Source organism: Diuraphis noxia, unplaced genomic scaffold (genome assembly GCF_037042655.1).
Source record: "Diuraphis noxia isolate RWA-SAM2 unplaced genomic scaffold, SU_Dnox_SAM2 contig0001, whole genome shotgun sequence".
Lineage (NCBI taxonomy): Eukaryota > Metazoa > Arthropoda > Insecta > Hemiptera > Aphididae > Diuraphis > Diuraphis noxia.
Genome location: NW_028301711.1, coordinates 94,055,641 through 94,076,074, shown reverse-complemented (window position 1 = coordinate 94,076,074; position 20,434 = coordinate 94,055,641). Strand labels below are relative to the sequence as shown.

Genomic DNA, 20,434 nt, shown 5'->3' with positions numbered 1-20,434 from the left:
AATTATAATGTAATTTGTTCGATATAGCCATATAGATACATATGTGGAGCTTATATATATATAATATTATCTACACATGTTATTTTAAATGTACCATTACTGCAACTACGACAAGACAAAGCAGCCATGACTTTAAAAAAAAAAAAAAATGATTTAAAAAAAAAAAGAAACATTTATTCTTTTTAGAATAGTCAGTTTCATATATTAGAATTTAATGTCTAACGTTGTTTACACAAAATACAAGCTTATGCATAATATTGAAAACACTTTTTTGTCAGATGTATGACCTGCAGTCGTCAAATTTGACGTGAACGAATTTACAATAAAAAAATTCTCTCATAAAATATTGCATATGCCAAGCCGTGACGAAGATGTGTAGATTTTGATTGTATGAACGAAAACGAATAACAATCGCGAAACACAAAAAATATGATTAATCTAAACGGATAAAATAATGGTATAATAAAATACATCGTACAACCATCGATTGATGTTATATTATATTATCCGACGGATAAAACGTGTAGTCGTTGTACAAGAGAAAACAACGAAATAATGGTGAATATTAAATTTTATATATTTTTTCAAAATCGTCTGTCGCAGACCGCGGTAGTTGCACTGTTGCACAGTGGACACGAGACGCGCCTATAATTTTGCCAGTCAATAGTAATTGAAATTATCTGCTTACGAATGTGAAAGAATTTAAAAAAAAATAAGAAACACTGTAAACACGTGCACAAAAAAGTGTTTGGATCATGCAGTCTTGTTATAAATACATCATATTATATAGACAACGAATTAGTTTTATTAAAATTATTTATAAGTATAATTCACAGAGCATACTCAGTATAGCTCTATCTTTTAATACTGAATTTCTTCAAATTTTAATTTTTTTTTTTTTGATTTTTTAAGTATTTATATAATTATAATGACCCTATATTAAGATTTTTGTACCCGATAAGGCGTATACTTTGCAAGGTGACACAAACTTGAGTATTATAAGTCAGTAACACCATTTTTTTCTGTATATTTTTACGCCAAAAGACGTTTTTAATGTTATGTTTATAAATCGAAATTCGAACGAGTTGATTTTGAGTTTTACTAAGGTATTAGGGTTTCAATATAAGTTCTATTTCATAATTTTATAAAACCATCTCTATTATTCTTAATATATATTGGTTTAGATTTAAAGCAACATTTTCAAAAAAATCGATTTACGCCAAAACAGGTTGGTAAGTATAGGTGTTTATTTGAAAAAAATTCGTTTGTATCGCTATAGGATAATCCTTAAATGGACAAATCTAAAAAAATTGAAAATAAATGATTTTATTCACTGCACTCAAAAATTCCAAAAGTCTGTATTTGAATTAAATCATAACAAATGAAAAAAAAAAGTGGTGACTAAGTATGTCTGTTGAATCACCTTGACGTTTTGTAATTACCTATGTATAAAATATAACATAAAATGTTGGTAATCGTAATGCGTTGTCAGAGATATATTTTCACAGAAACATATATTACAGTGACTTGTGTTATATTTCTGCGTTGAATTACTTTATAATATTTTATATATGGCTAATTATAATATGAGTGTAAGTTACCATACCAAACACTAATAATTATTTTTCTTCGAACCAATTTTCGAAAACTATTATTGCATGCATAATTAGAACGTAATTTATGACCCAACTGGTTTATGCGGCCAACGGATTGAAAATCGTATCTATGTAGTTTTATTTAACGAGGACGAAACGAAATTCGAATTCAACGGTATCATAATAACATCATAGATATTGAGATATACATGCATTGATTATCAAGAGTTTTTTTGCGACCTCAGCCGCATTATTATAAATATAATATATATATTTATTATAGAATACAGATTCTCTTACGAATTAAAGTATAATGTATAAATGACTAGATGAGAATATCATTATGATCATTATTTTTTATGAACGCGTTAAATTGAAAAATTCGTTAATTTTTAATTAGTTAATTAGCTTGAATAAATTAGATATACCTACATATATTTATTATATATATTTTTTTTATTAAACGTTATTCAACATTTCCACCTAATTAGACGTTTCATTTATTCAAAACACAATATATGTATATATATAAGTGCACATTATAATGATCGGCCGCTCAAATTCAAAATTTTCAAATTATTATACCGTGAAACGTGTACGCGAAGCCCGTTTTTTTTTCTGGTCTAGAAAGTTAGTGAATTTTTCCTTAAAGTTTTTTTATTATTATTATTATTATTTTATATTTATAACTAGACAGATTCGTCGATTTGAACACCGGAGCATAACATGATCGGGCGGGTTGATGTCACGGTGACACGGTTTTTTTTTTTTTTTTCGAGGATGAATGAATTGAACAAATCATTGAAATGACTTTAGTGGACCGTGCACCGAGAAAACTGGCGGAACCGATCATAAGAGACGGGTTTACAGCATTTGTTCACGTAGTAGCTAGGTATACCGGCGATCCGCCGGTGGAAGAGTGATGAGGAGGGGGACATCATCGAGGAAAACTCGACCGTGAGACGGAATTTTGTGAATTGTATACTTCCTGCCGCCCGGTCGGGTAAACAGAAAACTGCGTCGAGTGTAAAATTCGAGTTGGGAAAACGAAAAAAAAAAAAACGGAAAAAATAGAAAAAAACATAATACACATCCATCTATATAATATGCCTTATATTATTATAAATAGGTATGGAAAACTGACGGCTCTCTTGTTATTTTTCTCTAATAAACCATAGTGTCGTTACATTATTTTCCGTACAGGTTGACGACCTCAGAGTATACATGTATATATATATATATATATATATATATATTATATAAAGCCGGTAAATTCATAACATCTATATATATATAAATACACATTTTTTTTTTTAACTTACTTAACGGTCCATTTAAGACCTTCGCCGCTTTATCCAACCTCTTCCACCTTTCTCTTTCATAATATACACACCGCATCCTCAACATATACTCTTATTGTTCATTAATGTGTTCCTCGCATTCGCCATATTATGACCACAACGGCACAAACCCATCGCTATTATTAAAGGTAAAGGTGTATAACATGGCGTTTTTTATTCGTAATTTAAAAAAAAAACGAAAAACCCGTACAAGGCTGCAGTAATTACAATATTATTGTAATTTTCACGCGTATCGCGTAAAAATACTTCATATTGTTTTCAAATTTGACTGGAATTAAAAATTAAACGTACGCACACATTATTATAAATTTATGACAAAATAAAATCAAAACGGACCGAATGCGGGTAGGCGGTAATAATGATTTTTGTTTCACAAAAAAACATGACTCTATATAGTCTGTTATTGTTACAGGACGTGCATTACTCTGCAGTTGAACCATGAAACCACAAAAACGTATACCAAGAAATGAGGAAGAGAAAAATAGGAAACGTCATTATATATTATATGTAGAGCTTCCCGTATACATATATAGATGTATTGATGGTTATTGTGTTTTCAGTTTTACATTCTGCTGCGATCATACGTATATAATATTATATTATATTAAAATCAAAATATATACAGGGTGATTCACCAAGAATGCTTCACAAATTTTTACTCAAACTTTGTGTTTAATCAAATTCTGATTTTCGGAATTTTTAAGTATACCTACTAAAATATCATAATTGCGACTATATTATGTACTTAAATTTTTATATACTACATAATTGAGTAGGTAGTTTTCTGAGACAATACAAGCCTTTGTTTTTCAAATTATATAACTATCCTACTGTAAATTTTTAACATATGAAATTTTTGGAAATTTCAATGTATTTATCTAAATTGAATTTCAAACGGGAATTTTCTAATTATTTTCAATATTATCTGGTATACGAACATTATTTCATGGACTCAAATATATGCAGGGGAAGGTATTTTAATAATTAGAACTATGACCGTAATAAATTAATATATTAAGTCATTTTTCGAAAATTGGGCGAGTATAGGTAGTACCTACCTAAATACTAGATTAAATTACATATTTTTTTTTTTTTTTTGTAGAACCATTTTTAAGGACTTTAATATTATTACACAAAGAATAAATGTTTTAATAATTCAGAAACATATAATACAATTTTAATTTAAATACCTTCAAACGTTTAAAAAAATATATTTACTTAATAATTTAGAATAAAAGTTAGGGTTCTCGTTGGAAAAACAGGTTAAAAATATATAGAATAAAAAGTTTTTGAAACTGTGGCCATAAAAATGAAAATCGAAAATTCTAAAATTATATTTTGAATAAATGCAGTATTGAGGGAAAAAGATAGGTGAACATGTACTAAGTGGATAGCCCTGTGTAGGTATATATTGTATTCTACACATTAACAGCTAAATAACTATACATTTTCAATGTTCTATTAATGGTATGAGAAATCAATTTTTTTTTTGTTATTTTCAGATATCTAGATAATATATATATCATTATTATTATTATTGATGAACAATAAGTCGATACGCATAATATTTGTTCACGATAACACTTATTCAAAATTAAATATTTTAAATGAACTTGCATTTTGTTTCATCAACACTCATACGTCTATTATACATATACGTCATGTGCAATTTACTATACCTGTTACAGTATAGACTTTTAAGTTTTAATTAAATAAATAATAATATACAATAGCATTGATTTTTAGTACTATACATACTATTAATAATCAATGGTAATATAGATATATCAATGTTACGAAAATCGATATTCATATTATTAATGTACCTATATTTTTCGTACATATATTTAATTCGTAATTGCAAACGAATGCAAATCTATTTCAAACAATTTGACTTGAAAACGCCTCCCAGAAAATAATGTTGGAAGATATCGACCATTCAATAATCCTAATCACGATACCGTATTTAATACATAAATTTTAATATGTACCGCAGCTATATACTGCATAGGCGCAAATTGGGGGCTTATACAAACATATATGAAACATAATACATTATGGTATTCGTCGAGTTTATAGTTCAAACAGTCAAATACGTATAATAGATGCTGAACAGAATATTTATTGAAGTGCTCGTACTAAATGAAAAAAATCTGCAGGTTCCAGACATCGCAGCAGAACGGCTATTGATATTTTATGTCTGTCAGTCGACTTCAACGCCGCACAACATACGTACAACGAATCTATCAACTATCAAGCCAATAATTATACTTTTTGGGTGTGATGTGCTATCGGAATCATCATACTTATAAATGGAACAAGTAGGTAGTAGGTATATATATATTTGAAATATATTTAAACACAATTTTCGTCTGCCATCAACTGGTTATTTCGATACCCGAATATTATTACTAACCATGCCGATTTTAAATAATCGCCGATAATCGGATAGTGTGTCTTAACATTTTTAATTGATGTATGAGTCAACGGCATGTATCTGTTTTGAATTTTGATCGTACGTATTGAGAATTCATCATAACATCATCGTATTGTGTATACTATAATATTATATATGATATGATAGAAGAATATATTTATACGGAGGCGAGTCAGTGCTGTCTTCAAGTCCAGTTCTCATTGAAAAGATAACATGTACATATAGATTTGTAAAATATAATATATTTTTAAATACCCAAATCCCCAGACGAATCGCCAAAGACAATTATCGTCTAATAATTGCACAACGATGTGGATAGTCATTAGCTATATCATCGTTACTGAAAATAAAAATAAAATATTAAGCTAATCGTTAAGTGCAACGTCGTCATTCAAGTATGAAACTCGACGACAATTTATAAATTATCAACCAATCATTAATATGACATTAAGTTTGAATCAGTTATAAATTACAACAATATAGGTAAGTAAGTTTACCAATTATTATATAATAATAAGTGTAGTTATACAAAATGCAATTATATTTTAATTGGTAAGACTTAGGAGCTTATGCAATTTGTTTATTACAAATTTGAGGTACTTGTAAAAATCAATGCACGTAATATTACAGCGAGTAACTTTTTTTTCATTTTTTCGAAATTTTAATCCACTCCGTAAACAATCAGTGTTATCTTATCGAATTTTAAGCTGATGCAATGTACGAGTATAATAAACGACTAACCGAGACAAAACCAAATAAACGGTAAAATATTTCTTCTGAGTCAGATCATGACACACACTTGTTTAAGCCGACGCTGTGGATTATATTTTTGAGAAACAATTAAACGTTATGTTTACTTTAGACGTATAAGAGCCCGATAGTATAAATTATGTATCTTTAGTATTTACCTACTTATTCGTTATAAAATCACAACAAACAGAATATACATGTAGACATCTATTACTATATAGGTATAGTCTATAGTAATGCCTGCACAATTGCTTATTTTTTGTTTTCGTTAATAATAGTGTAACACATTACAAAAATACAAACAAACAAAACAAAACAAAAAAAAAACGCTAGCTGTACACCTAAACCAAACGATTCACAGTGCAGGTACAACTACGAAAATGGAGAATTTACGGATAAATAAAAATATATTTCTAATGCCCACTTGCAGCACCCCGCTCCAATTTAATCAATTTGTTACGTTTTCGGTCATTATACATCGAACGTATAAATATATAAATTATATAATTAACGGTTTAATAAATAGTTATTTTGCGTGACCTACCTTGGATATCATTGAATATATTATTCTTAAATTGTAATAGCACTAATAGCAGTGATGTCGATGCAGTATAGATTTGTTGAGCAACTCTGTAACAGATATATCACCGACCTTGGTTTCACGACTAAATCGGATTTGGTTTATTAATAAGGTTTTTGTTTTATTGTTGGTACCCCATCATATAACACGGTGGACGTTTTGAACCATTAAAGTATAGTTGCATCGAGATAGAAATACTAGCAATGAACACTTTTTAATGCACATAAAACAATATCTAGTATAGAGTAGTCTACCCTGTAAGAGCTATTATTTCGAATTCAAAAGATTACCTACACCTCACATAATATTATAATACGGTATAAAAAACATTGTGTACTCTGAACAACAAAATTAAATACAAATGCTCGGCACAGTGTTTTTGCCTGCGGGTAAAAACGTTTTACACCTATCACGTGTGGCTGATACGTGTTCATTTTTTTCTAGATGAAATTACAAAATATTCAACATATATTAAAAGTACCTACATCGTTTAGAAACACGTGTCATAAATAATAATTGCTAAATCGACGTACATCACCAATTCAAATTTTAACTTGAAATTATTTATGCTTAACGGTTAAATACGGGTAAAAAAAAAATAAGAATTTACATTGATTAACATCTACCATAGATATACACTGTAATGTTAAAAATATAATATATTGCAGACTATTGTGGCAGTGGTCTAAATATACAGATAGTTTGATATCCTCTCATTTTTCATTTTTATATTCATATAGATACCGGTATATTACAGTCTTTTGCTTTTTATAAACATTTTCTTCTGCTGCAAAATTCGAAGTCTGACAATTCAATACTTTTTCACCTAGTTTAAAATTAAATGTTTGATAATATTTTAAATTACGATACAATATGTTTCCACAGTATCCAGCTCTGTCACGTCTTGTTCTACTATCGTTAATTTATAAGACGAAGATGCGTTTAATATTACGTTGGTAACCTATACTTATCATGCACCAAGGTACGATTTTCCATATTTAATGCAATTAAATATTAAAGAAATGTTGATACTCAGTTGCATGCCCTATAATATACAGTAATTTTCTTCATGCATGAAGAATCACTTCGGCGTAAAATGATTAATTTTTTTTTTATTTTTCGTAATTTGACACAATTATCTGATTATTATTTATCATAGAACAATCAGTAGTGAATTACAACGAATAATGTAATTACCACGCAGAGAATTTTTTTCTACTACCGAAGTGTATACAATATACTAAACATGCTTGCATATTATGCAGATATTATGATAAATAGTTTGATTGCTTATTATGGTGGACTGGCATATTATTATTATGTGATATTATAGGTACGTTGTACACATTCCGATACTGTATATAAAAACGCTTGTTATAATAACATGATATAATATAATATATAAAAAATTGCACTTAAAACAATGTATAGCGAAAATATAGTAGTTCGAGAATTCAAATAATGCATTTATTTATTCGTACTAAATTTTACCGTTAACAAATAAATAAATAGAACGTACCCATTGTGTGATACGAGCGTATTATAATAGGTACGAGCATTATTTTCATTGCCTAATCATACGAGTAGCTATATGTTTAGTATTAAAATTCCAATAAATAAAAAAACAATAAAACATACCGATAATATAATATGTTCGACGGTAGACCGGAAGTAGGTTCGATTCTCGAAAGCACTGCAGCTAGCTTATCGACGGCGCACAAACTGCAGCAGGAAGCGATGTCGTCGTCGCATATAATAATATACGTAGCACCTCAGTCGTAGGTATATATTTTAATGTACTAACTCGGACGGATATCATCATGTAAAAATATTATGTACACGCAATAACGAATGTGTGCGCACTACCTACCGCGAACTATAAATGAAATGAAAAGAAGGTATATGTAAAAAAAAAAAAAAAAAACGATTACTCAGCTCTGCCGAGTTGTTGTGGCAACATTTCATTTATTTTTACGGGACTGCAGTTTTTGAAATGACTACTGAAACTGTGTAGCGGTGGGCTTATAATATAGGTGCACGTACCTCGCGAACTCGAAAATTACGCCAGCAGACGGGTCTCAGGTGGCCAATGGCGTTTATACCAATAAACAAAGCGAATGGAAAAAAAAAAATTCAGAAAAAAAAACACCCGGCAGGTGTGTGTGCGTGCAGTGCGACAAGAGCTGCACACGGCCTGTCCGTCATATTTTGAGAAACCCTGCAGCAGTACTTATACACATGCACTGCACACCACCTGTCAACACTAACCACCCGTAACTGTACCTTTTTAATATTTTTTTCTAACGTTATTTCGACGGACGTGTGCAGTGTATATGTGTTTAGACATTTATTATTATTGCTATTAGTATTATATGGTCGTATAATGTGTGTGTGTGTGTGTGTGTGTGTGTGGATACGCAACGGTTTAAAAAGAGATAATTATGTATTAAAAGAATAATAGATGTGTGTGTACAGAGTGACACATAATTCGTTGCGGCATCCACGTATACACATATTTCAGTGTATATAATATTATTATTTATTGCATATTGCTCGTCTCCGACTTAATAAAATAAATATTATGGAAAATGATTTATATATATTTTATCTGAGGGTTCGTCGTATATACGGAATGTTGTGATGGAGGGGGGGGGCGTAAAGGCCAAAAGGGTCGTGACGACCTCTTCGCTAGTCGAAACACACATTATTACCTATAGGCACATTCGTATTCGCACTTCACATGATTACGATTAAAAATTAACAAGACAAATTAAGAATTTTAAAACCGGATATGAGAACGACTGGGAAATAGGCCAACTATATAACAACGTTTATATTAAATGTCGTTTTAAAAAATCTCAAATGTTTTAAACTGGGAAATAATATTTTGTCCTCACTGTTGAATCTATACGCGTGCATAGTGAATTTATATAATAAGTCTCTTGATGATTGAGTTGTATTTTAATTTTTTTTTTTTTTTTAATATGTTTTATATAATATGTATACAAAATAATTCGAATTAAATACCCACATGTTGTAATATAATTGGACTTTGAACAGTAATATAATACATTATTTTAATTTTGTCTAAAACGCGCGTTTTTTTAACGGATATACCTATTGGCTATTACTATTTTCAAAGGTAGAGGTAGACCAAGGAAAGCATATATAGAAGAAATGATAAGACAAGCTGACTGTAATCGATACATATAGACATGAAAAGACTGGCTTTTAACAGGGAAGAATGGAGAACCAGACTTGCAACGACAAGGCAAGGCATTAAGTAGAGAAGAAGAAGAAGAAGAAGAAACCTACCTAGTTTATTTTTACTGATTTCCTATTGTTATTCAGAAGATGATAAAAAAAAAAGCTAAGATATTTTCTATTTAATTAAAATACTTACATAGGTACATTACGTCATAGTCGTAGCTCGGTAGTTGATATAATTCTTTAAATTTAACTCGAATCACGATCCATTTCCTAAAAAAAAAAATTTCATATAAACTCGTTATCAAACTATTATCTTATTTTTACTAATACTTGAGTTAAATCAATCGATTAAATTATTATTCTATTATACACTATTTTTTATACTATAATATAGTAGGTACAATGAACAAAACGATAAAAATATTAAACGCATTTATTTCTTTTTATTGTACCTATTTTAATACAATTAAGAAACTTAATTGTTTTCTCCTTTATTTTATAGGTTCCTGCAGCTGCAAAAAGAAAATAACAGCTGTGTGAAATAGCATATTGAACAGCTTGACGAAAGAAGCCACTGAGAACACATTCTATTTTTTTTTTTTTTTTTAATTGATGTTAATACAAGTTTCTACGCCTTTTGCGTCCTTAAGATTATTATAATAATTCTGTAGAAATTTTCTTAGTTGATAAGCTTTAGATCAAGAAGCATGCGCGAACACAAGTGGGGGTGTTAGGGGTTCACCACATCTCCCCAAAAATTTCAGGAAAATTACTAAATTTGTTTTTTAGGGTGAAAGTGATTTCTGTCAATAAAGAATAGATAAATGTAACGTAGTTTTATTGATGACTAGTTAATCCCTGTGCACTTCGTTGCCCGTCAAAAATACCAACTCTATATGATTCAAAATTTGTGTTTAATTCGTTTTTTAATATCCGGCTAAGCTAATCATGTTCAAATCTTCCCGTGAATTTAGTAATTTACTCCATCTTAATTTTTAACACAGTCATAGAGTTAATAAAATTTAAAACTATATTCAGTCATATTTTCTTGCATTTTAGCATTGTAAAGGTGAAAAAACTTTTGAAATTGGTACTTATAATAAAAAATTACTGATTACTTATTCGAACTATCAATCGTTCTTTTTTTTTTGTAGACATAACTCCATAGAAATGGCGTTATAATATGGCAAAAAAAAACAAAATATCAATAAAAACTTTTAATGCCATAAAAGCACACGTGCAATGGAAACCAATAATATCTGCAAATTCAGGAATAATAATTTCTTTCGCATCAATTATTATTATTATCATTGAAACTAATATTAGGTACCTAACCATCTCTACAAACAAAAATTTTCATTTTAAATCTCAAAATGTCTGTATGAGCACCTCTCGGAGTCAGGCCAATTACTTTTTAACTTGGCCTATTTTCTGTCCATAAGTCTAATATATCTCTGTACCAAATTAAATAAATTTCATTGTAATCGGTCTAGCTGTTTAGAAATGCATAAAGGAAATCCATTTTTATATAGATAGGTAGAAGGTAGATTATTAACGGATCGAATATTATTACATTATTTTAAGCTGACCCGGTTAATTATTATAACGTATTATACACTAAAACCTTCTTAGAGACGCGACCAATACTAGACCAACTAAAATAACTATAAAAGTAATAAGTACAAAGAAGAAAAAAAATATGAAAACAGTGCAAAAAGTTTGAGTCATCGAAACTGGTTCGACTCGAGACACTCATCACATTAATTCTACTGAAGTGCCACTGCGTCTAAGAATTTTCGATTCGCGGCAATAATTTTACGGTTTTTTAAATAGCAAATTCATAAATTCTTAAGTTGCGACCTAACCTGTAGACTTTCTACAAATATTATATAGCCTTCCTCGATAAGTATAAATATAGTATATTTATATTTATATTTATATAAATATAAATACAGTACAACAAAAAAAAATAATTTTAAAATTCGAACTAGTAGTTCTTGAAATTAACACGTTCAAACTTTTCCAGCTCTTCAGCTTTAAAATATTAATAAAATATATAAATTAAAAGTTTTAATAGGTATAGATACCATGCATTGCCATTTTAATATGTATTACATTCTCGTTTAGTGCTAGATCAAAGTGTGTAATCTTATTTTTAGGTTAGATTATATAAATGTATAAACCTCCTACCTCCCGCAAAAAAAAAAAATATTGTTTTGTGTACGCGTCTGTAAAGAGTTTATACTGATTAGAGTGAGATCCTCGACGGTCATGCTGGAACCTCTCATAGACATTTTTTTTTTCAACATTCATGTCAAGGTACAAATCTGAGTCAAAAATTGTGATAAACAATTAAATTGGTTAATATACGTTTTGTTTATCCAAAAAATCCAATATTAATAATACCATCTACCTACCAAAATAATTTATTAATAAACCGTAATATAATTTATTTTTATCATTGAAACCGTTTAAATCGTACACCTATAATAGATTACACATAAAATATATTATGCATAATATTCAATAGATATATTATACGAGGGATAAAGCGTAGGTAGTTATAATTACTGTGATCGATGTCGTGATGATATATATAGTTTGTACATACGATAAATTATTATTCTATAAAATACGTACTTATATATACTATGTAAATATAATTAGTTCGAGTGTTGAATGTGTAATGGGTACACCGGTACACGTCTATATAATATTATAGGATAACAATAACATAGTACAATAATATTATGAACTATAATATTTGTATTATATTTTGTCGTCGTGATATCACACTTTGATAGAGACATTGTAAGTTTTCCTACAGCCCGTAGTGTTGGATAACTTTTTAAATGTTTCTCCACTAAGCACATATCAAAGGTAGCTTATATACATACATAACAATCAAAAGTAACATTTCCATACTAAATAGTTCTCATACATACATGGAGACATTAATGTATATCAATGTAGACATATGTCAAATACAAAAAACTATATAGGTATTTATTGGTTACTGGATGTATATACTAATATACTATTACTATAGTATCGGAAATAACGTGCCTTATAAGTTATAACTTTATAAGTTACAACTTAAGAGCCTAGGACTTATCGCACTATAAACAGTGGTTGACTTGGAAATAAAGTAGTAGAGGTACTTTAGCTACTTTTAAAATGTATAGCGTCCCTAGCATTTTAATAAAACTTACATAACAATGTTGGTGGGGGGGAGTCACCCCACATCACCCTTTATGGTCCCTTTTAAGAAGCATAATAAATTATTAAGAAACACGTATCAATGAATCATAACATATAAATCATAATTTATTAGGTGTAACCGTGTAACTTAAGGTTCACTTCATATTAGAATTAGATATCAAATAGTTATTATATAATACAATAAAATTACAATTCACATTTTCAAATACAATTTTGTGTTTCATTTTAATTAATAGGTAAGTTAAAAGTTTACATTACAATCCGTCCCATGCATTCTCCTCTAAAAAAGAAGTAGGGCTGCGCTAGCGTATCCAAAAAATTAGTTGAGGTACTCAGTCCCCCCGCCCCCCCCAAGTCAACCATTGATTATAAATATAATAGTGCTCAAAGTATACAATGAAGGAAAACTGCTCAAAACTTTGCAGCCAACTTTTATTTATATTGATTATAATAAACATTTATGATTTATTAAAACTGAAGATTTGTTCATTATAATTTATTAACCATCAGAGCTGCTCGGAACTTAATTTCTTCTAAAAATGTACTTTGGTTTTGGTACGCTAATAATTTAATTGTAATTAAATTATTGAAATAATATTATGCAGCGAAAATTATGAAGAGAAAAATATCTTATAGTATTGATGCATGGAACATATGCACTTATTAGGTAGGTACTTATAAAATATCAATAGTTGCTAAAAAAAACTGTGATTTGTCGTATAATAATATAAATGATGCATTTCTTGTATAATATATATATATATATTATATATAACAACTACATTAGCAAAAATATTATGCAAAGTCAAACTTAGTATTTAATACCTATTTGTTTTACTTTATATAAAACAAATTTATAACTTACCTATAGAACATAATATTATAATATTCAACAACCACCGCAAAACAAAAAAAAACATGCAAATCTATAAGAATTGACGAGACCTACTATAATAACGTTATGTAGGCACTTCCGAAAGGATCCTATATCAATAATTATTAATTTCCTACACAAGGCCAGTTCTATATATAAACAGAGCGATTTACCTTCAAACATGCTCACACTCATTTTTTTTAAAGTAAAAATTTCATTCAAGTTCTGATTTTTGGAATTATTAAACATACTCAAATTATAATTTCAAAGTTAAATTCTGTTTTGAGGCCTCTATATTTCAAACGAGAAACCTCTCACTAATACTTTGCACCTATTTTCCAAACCAATTATTGTAAGCTTTTATCCATAATTCGCTAAGTTCAACAACTCAAATACCTAATCGCTCGAATTTTGATTCTGATATGCGTACGTCAAATTCATTGTCATTCATTGGAAAAACGCACTACAGGACACTTTTTAATTAGTTCAAAATAAATGACCCCTAGAATACTTAAAAATATTTGGAATTAAAAATTTCAAAAATCAGATTTGGAATAATATAGCGTTAAAAATAGAATTTAGGTCACTGAATTATCTTGTATACGAGTGTAAATTGAACACAATAGTAAACATTATAACTGCAACATTACGCATGGGCAATGGGCATACAATTAATGCTCTGCAGCGTACCCACATACATTATTTTATTATTATTATATTATATGAACAATTTTATTTTATTTCGGGTAATGAACAAATTATATTTATATGTTAATTCGAGCAACTTGAACGCGGACGGTACCTACCATGCTCTGTTGCTTGTGTAAATTATACGCGCGTGGTTATATTATTGTATTATTGTAAAATAAGAAGAATAAGAAGAAAACGTACACAAGATATACCTATGAAGTACCCATTTGCACGCAGACATAATCATAATATAATAGTATATATTCTTAATCGAGAATTTTATTTAATTTTTTTATTTCTACTCAAAATTTATGACCGTCGACCGTGTGTATTGTTTTCGTGCGCAGCCGACGAAAATGTTTGCCGCGACGATGATTTAACGTGATACGGCCCGATATAATAAAAATACAATAATAATAATAATAATAATAATAATAATAATTTTCAATGGGTCAAAAACCTCCCGTAAATACGGCCTTGATCATTTATTTAGTTCATGTTTCTTTTTTCTCCACTTTAACTAGCGTAGCACGTACATTTTCTCGTTCTTTGTCGGTAATAAATTGTTTTTATTATTTCCTATGGAACAATTTATAAAATTACACGAAAATAAGGTAGTAAGTTGGCTTCCTCGCAAACGCGGACAAAAAAAAAAAAAACTAAAAAGATGGACTACGACGTATTTTAAATTTTCAACAGTCTGATATATAGGCATAACCACTGCTAGACTAAAACACCGACAATTGCAGATTCGTGCGTAGGTACCTATATTTTCCGAGTGCTTGAAATATAATAATTTGTTTCCGATTTTCCGAGCATTAACCCAATACTGCAGAAAAAAACAATAATAATTTTAATAATAACACCTATTTATAGGTGAGGGTATAGAGTAGAGTTTACTGGAAAATTCTTAATGGTCTTGGAAATATTTTTCTTATATACAATAATTTTAACTCATTACAAAACATCATTTTCAAACAACTATTCTCTCTATCATAATCAATTTTTGACTTTTTGCAATGTCTATTTTCTTGAGAATTTCAAACAGATATATTTGATTAGCTAAAGTATATTTATGTATATAGACCAGGGGTGGTGACCTTTTTTTGGGTCTAGTGTCAATTTTTTTTCAATCAAGAAATTGATAATTTTTCACACGTCCAAAGTTTGTAAGCACTTAATAGAAAATATTAATTATAGTGATAATAACACAATAACATAATCAATTTTACACATAGGAAATCTTTTAAAATGTTTATAATTTATTTCTTTGAATGTTTTACGACAACATTAATTAAAGAATAGCAAACCATAGAATATGGCTGACCAAGAAGCTCATAATGCGACCATAAATTCCATCACATTCGCAGATGCAAAGGACGAAATTAACCTACACTCAAATAATAAATGGCGCTATCACTGGCGAAAACTCAACACCAAATTTAAAAAAAAATAAAAAAAATAGTATAAACCCATAGAAAAATCCTGAACTCAATAGAAAAGATGAAACCATAATAAACCGCCTCCGAACAGAACACACACACTTAACACACAACTACTTTATGAGTAAAGACGATCCTCCGCACTATATGTGACTCGTGCAGCGTTCTTTTAACCGTCAACCCAGGGGCGTCATTTCACATTTTTTCATGGGATGCAAAACAAATATTGAAAATCTAAAGTAATATCAAAGTTATTTTATTATTTGTATCACTGATTATAATATAATATTATAAATTATAATAATCTGGTTGAATTATATATGTGAACAATATTATATTTTTTTTATACGTAGTGGTGCTCCACAAAATATTGTGATAAATCAAAAAAACAAAAAACCAAAATTATTGTTATTTGTTTTATACTATGATTCTATGAAAGGATCTACACAAAAAGTGTGCTAGTAAAATTCCTGGGATGCATTTGCACACCCTTGCATCCCGCAAATGACGCCACTGCATCAACCACATCATCACTGAATGTCAAGAATACAACCATCACTTTCACATCTCCGAACAAATCTGTCAAGCGCTTGGACCAAACCCACAGGACGTAAAAAACTTAATTTTATTCTTAAAAAAAAAAAAAATGTACAATTTAATTTAACGTAAAAAATGTAAATGCTTAAAATACTTAAAGTCTTAAAGTACTAACAATGTAACAAAAGAATAAACAATTATTTCACTATTGGCCTAGTTGTCGATGTATTTTAAATCATTAAAAAAAAAAAATAAAAAAAATAGCATCATTTTTCTCAATTTAATTTTTTCGCGTGCCATTGAAATTAGACAAACTTGGCGCACGTGCCGTGTGTTCGCCACCCCTGATGTATTGACGCGAATGGAGTATATATCACATCATAACTACATTATTTTTGGCGACGAATACCCCTGTGACCACTCGTCACCCGCACACTGCACCTAGTCATAAATTCGAGAAAATGTCTGTTTACTGTCCAAATAATATATAATATTGCTATATATATATGCGTCGAGTATACTTGAGTATACATATAATATCATAATACGTTACTATGTACACATTTCAACAGCCGATACTTTACACGAGCCGTTCTATAATATATATACCGAAATTAATTCGGTTCGAATTTCTATATTGTACTGCATATAATATATAAGTCTTATATATATTATTCGAGCCCTGCAAACGAGTCACGACGTGTAGATAGCTGAGCGATGTGCGTTCGGAGACATATACGAAATTATTGATTGGTTATAAAAAGGTTTTTCGATATGGTAATATAATAATAATAATGCGCAATAATGCGACACATAATATTTTAACGCCGAGAAATGCGATTCCCGATTAAGTGCATACAAACATGGACCTAACCGAAAATATAATGGCGGCGATTGCAAAAGGGTGAGCTGCAGCAAGAATTGTGGTCCGCTATACATATATATATATAATTATGTACACAAACATACATTATATTATACATCAATATCATTATACATATATATATATATATGTCCAGTCCATTGATGGTTTTCAATGTTTATCATAATACAATGTGCGATAATGTTTATTGCAAACTGTTTCACGTCTGTTCGGTTATTTGGACTGCATAAATCTTGTAAGTACTGCTTAGAAAATTAAAAATATATAATGTGAGTGCCGCAGTGCAGTCGTAGCCAAGTGTGGCTGAAGGGGCTGCAACCCATCCAGAATTTTCGGAAAAAATACAAATTTCAATTTCTGTGATGACCATATCACTATGATATACGTAACCATCATCACTTGCAGTATTGAAATTGCGATTGGCACGAAGGTTGCAGCAAAAGTATAAAATGCTAGACATGTATATCATGATGTATATCAAGACAATTTTTCTTCGGAAAATCGTTACGTTAAGATTTGTTTAAGTGTGAATAATGCGGTCGTAAGCGTATTAGTACCATTTTATATAGAAACGTATTTTTTTTCAAATCACAAATATTATATTATAGACTATAGCTATTATTAGGTGCAGGCATTGGCACGGGACGTGTCTATCAGTGCCTAGGGGAGGGAGAGGGTATTCAAATCCTCTTCGAAGTATACAATATTTGAATAGTATAATATATTGCACGAATATTGATGAATTATATCGTATACACCAAAATCATTACCTAGTGAAAACGTCAACACATTTTCACGAAATATTATATTATAGTTATATAAAAATGCAGTCGAACTCCGCGATGACGTGCCGGCTCTGGCATCATATATCAGTGTTTCACAAATGATGATGGTATTCCTATAATTCATAATAATATAGTCGGTTAAATGGATCGCACCGTATGACTGGTACGATTACTGGCACTGTATCGATTAGCTATTACCCTACTATATATATAGAGCATAACACGCATTAAAAATATATGTTACATTATGGCGGAGTATAGCATAATAATATAAGCAATCTATCGTAATCACATAATAATATACAATGGAAAAAATGTCGCGGTTCACGGCAGTCTCTCGTCATGACGTACCTATACCCATATTTAATTATAACTGCTGCCGGTAATATTATTATGTAGAGCGATAGAATACATCTATATATATATATAATCCGATGTGACATAATTATAATATTATTATTGTCACAAATGTTATACGCGCCACGTTTATACAATAACGTTATACATAACTTATATATAGGTTGGTAGGTATAGCAAAGTATGCAACTCCAAGTGCCGGCCATAAAATATAATATCATATCTGCTATTATGTTATTATGATTTTTTTTTCCGTTTCGCGGCCATTTATCGTGTTATATGTGTGCGCACCGCGGTCGTCGTCATAGTCGTCATCTTGATCGGTGCAACAACAGCGGTTTTCCTTCCGGTCGGGCTGCATTATGCATTTCGGTTCCCGTGTTGAGAGGTGGGGTTGGAGGGGAGATAAAAAAAACGTATTCTACAAGACGTGTCATTTTATTGCATTATAATAATATATTAAGATATATACATGTATGTATATAGCGGCTGTCGGCTGCACGTACAAGTATTTAAGCATCATCATGGTATAGGTACGTTCGAAACGCGCGGTGACCGTTACCGCGGTTCGGTGAATTTTGACCGGCGTGAAAATGCGACGGAAATGACCGCACGACAGTATAATATTATTATATTATTTTCCCCGCGCGACCCATCGAAATCCGACACGCCACGGAGCCGCAGCGGAACACTCGGAGCGGAGGAAAAAAAAGTCGCTGGCGGATATCTATATATAGCCGTTCGTCTGATGGACGTGTGGTGCTGCCGACATCGTTTCGGATCGAAAATTGTTTTTTTTTTTAACGCCTTAATATCAAAGACGGGGGCATCGAACGAATGTATCGTTATAAATCGGGTTTGAAAAATATATACGTCGAGCTCATAAACTTGTAGGTACATATTAAACATCGGTACAACTGTATATAGGTACTTAAGACTAACAATAATTAATTGATACTATTTTTTAATAATTTGCAGGTGAATAAACCATACACAACTTAACTGCAACTATAGTGCAATAAAAATAAATTGTAAAATGCACTTTTAATTAAAATGCATTTAGTTATACCTATGTGGTTAAAAAATTGGAAAGTTGCTCGACCATCGTGTCGCACGTGGCCCAGGCTAAAAATAAATATGAAATTAAACTTATTTTCTCCAGATTCAAGTCAATATTTTTCTCCATATTGACGTTTTGAGTTAAGTATATAGAGTTAAGTATATATATATTGTTGTTGACAACATTTAAAGAGGATGTCGAATTCGCATGACGTGTATAGTCTTATTGGTATATAACCATTGAGTATATATTATATATATATATAACATCAATGGTATTACTAACGCATAATGTATTTTAAAATAATATACGTTTAGCGATTCCAATTTCACGTTGTTATGATATTCGATTATTTGCTTAAAATGCGAGATATTAGAGCGAATTGACCTACTTGACAAACTCAAGTTGACGATTGTCGTCAGCTTGAATTTGCTCACATTTGCCTATACATAAACCTATAACATCCAATACCACCCGTGATCGGAAGGTTTTGCGTTTTTCCGCGCTTTCTGTAGAGGTTGCAGCGAGTGACGACTACCGTCGAGGAAGCTGCAGTGATCGCAAGTCATCATATAACCGCAAACGTATTAAACCGATTTACTGTAGTTAGAATGATAGTTTGCAACACATACCTACTGCTTACATGTTTTA

The 20,434-nt window shown here is 30.1% G+C and overlaps 1 long non-coding RNA gene across 2 annotated transcripts in view; it reads right to left on the bottom strand.

Moving 5' to 3' along the window:
• The window catches only part of LOC149062503 (uncharacterized), a 78,777-nt gene that overhangs the window by 33,967 nt on the left and 24,376 nt on the right, over positions 1-20,434 (bottom strand). For both annotated transcript variants that reach the window (XR_016189968.1, XR_016189967.1), the window contains exon 2: positions 10,127-10,203. This is a non-coding gene — a long non-coding RNA (uncharacterized LOC149062503). The remainder of the gene's footprint in view (positions 1-10,126; positions 10,204-20,434) is intronic.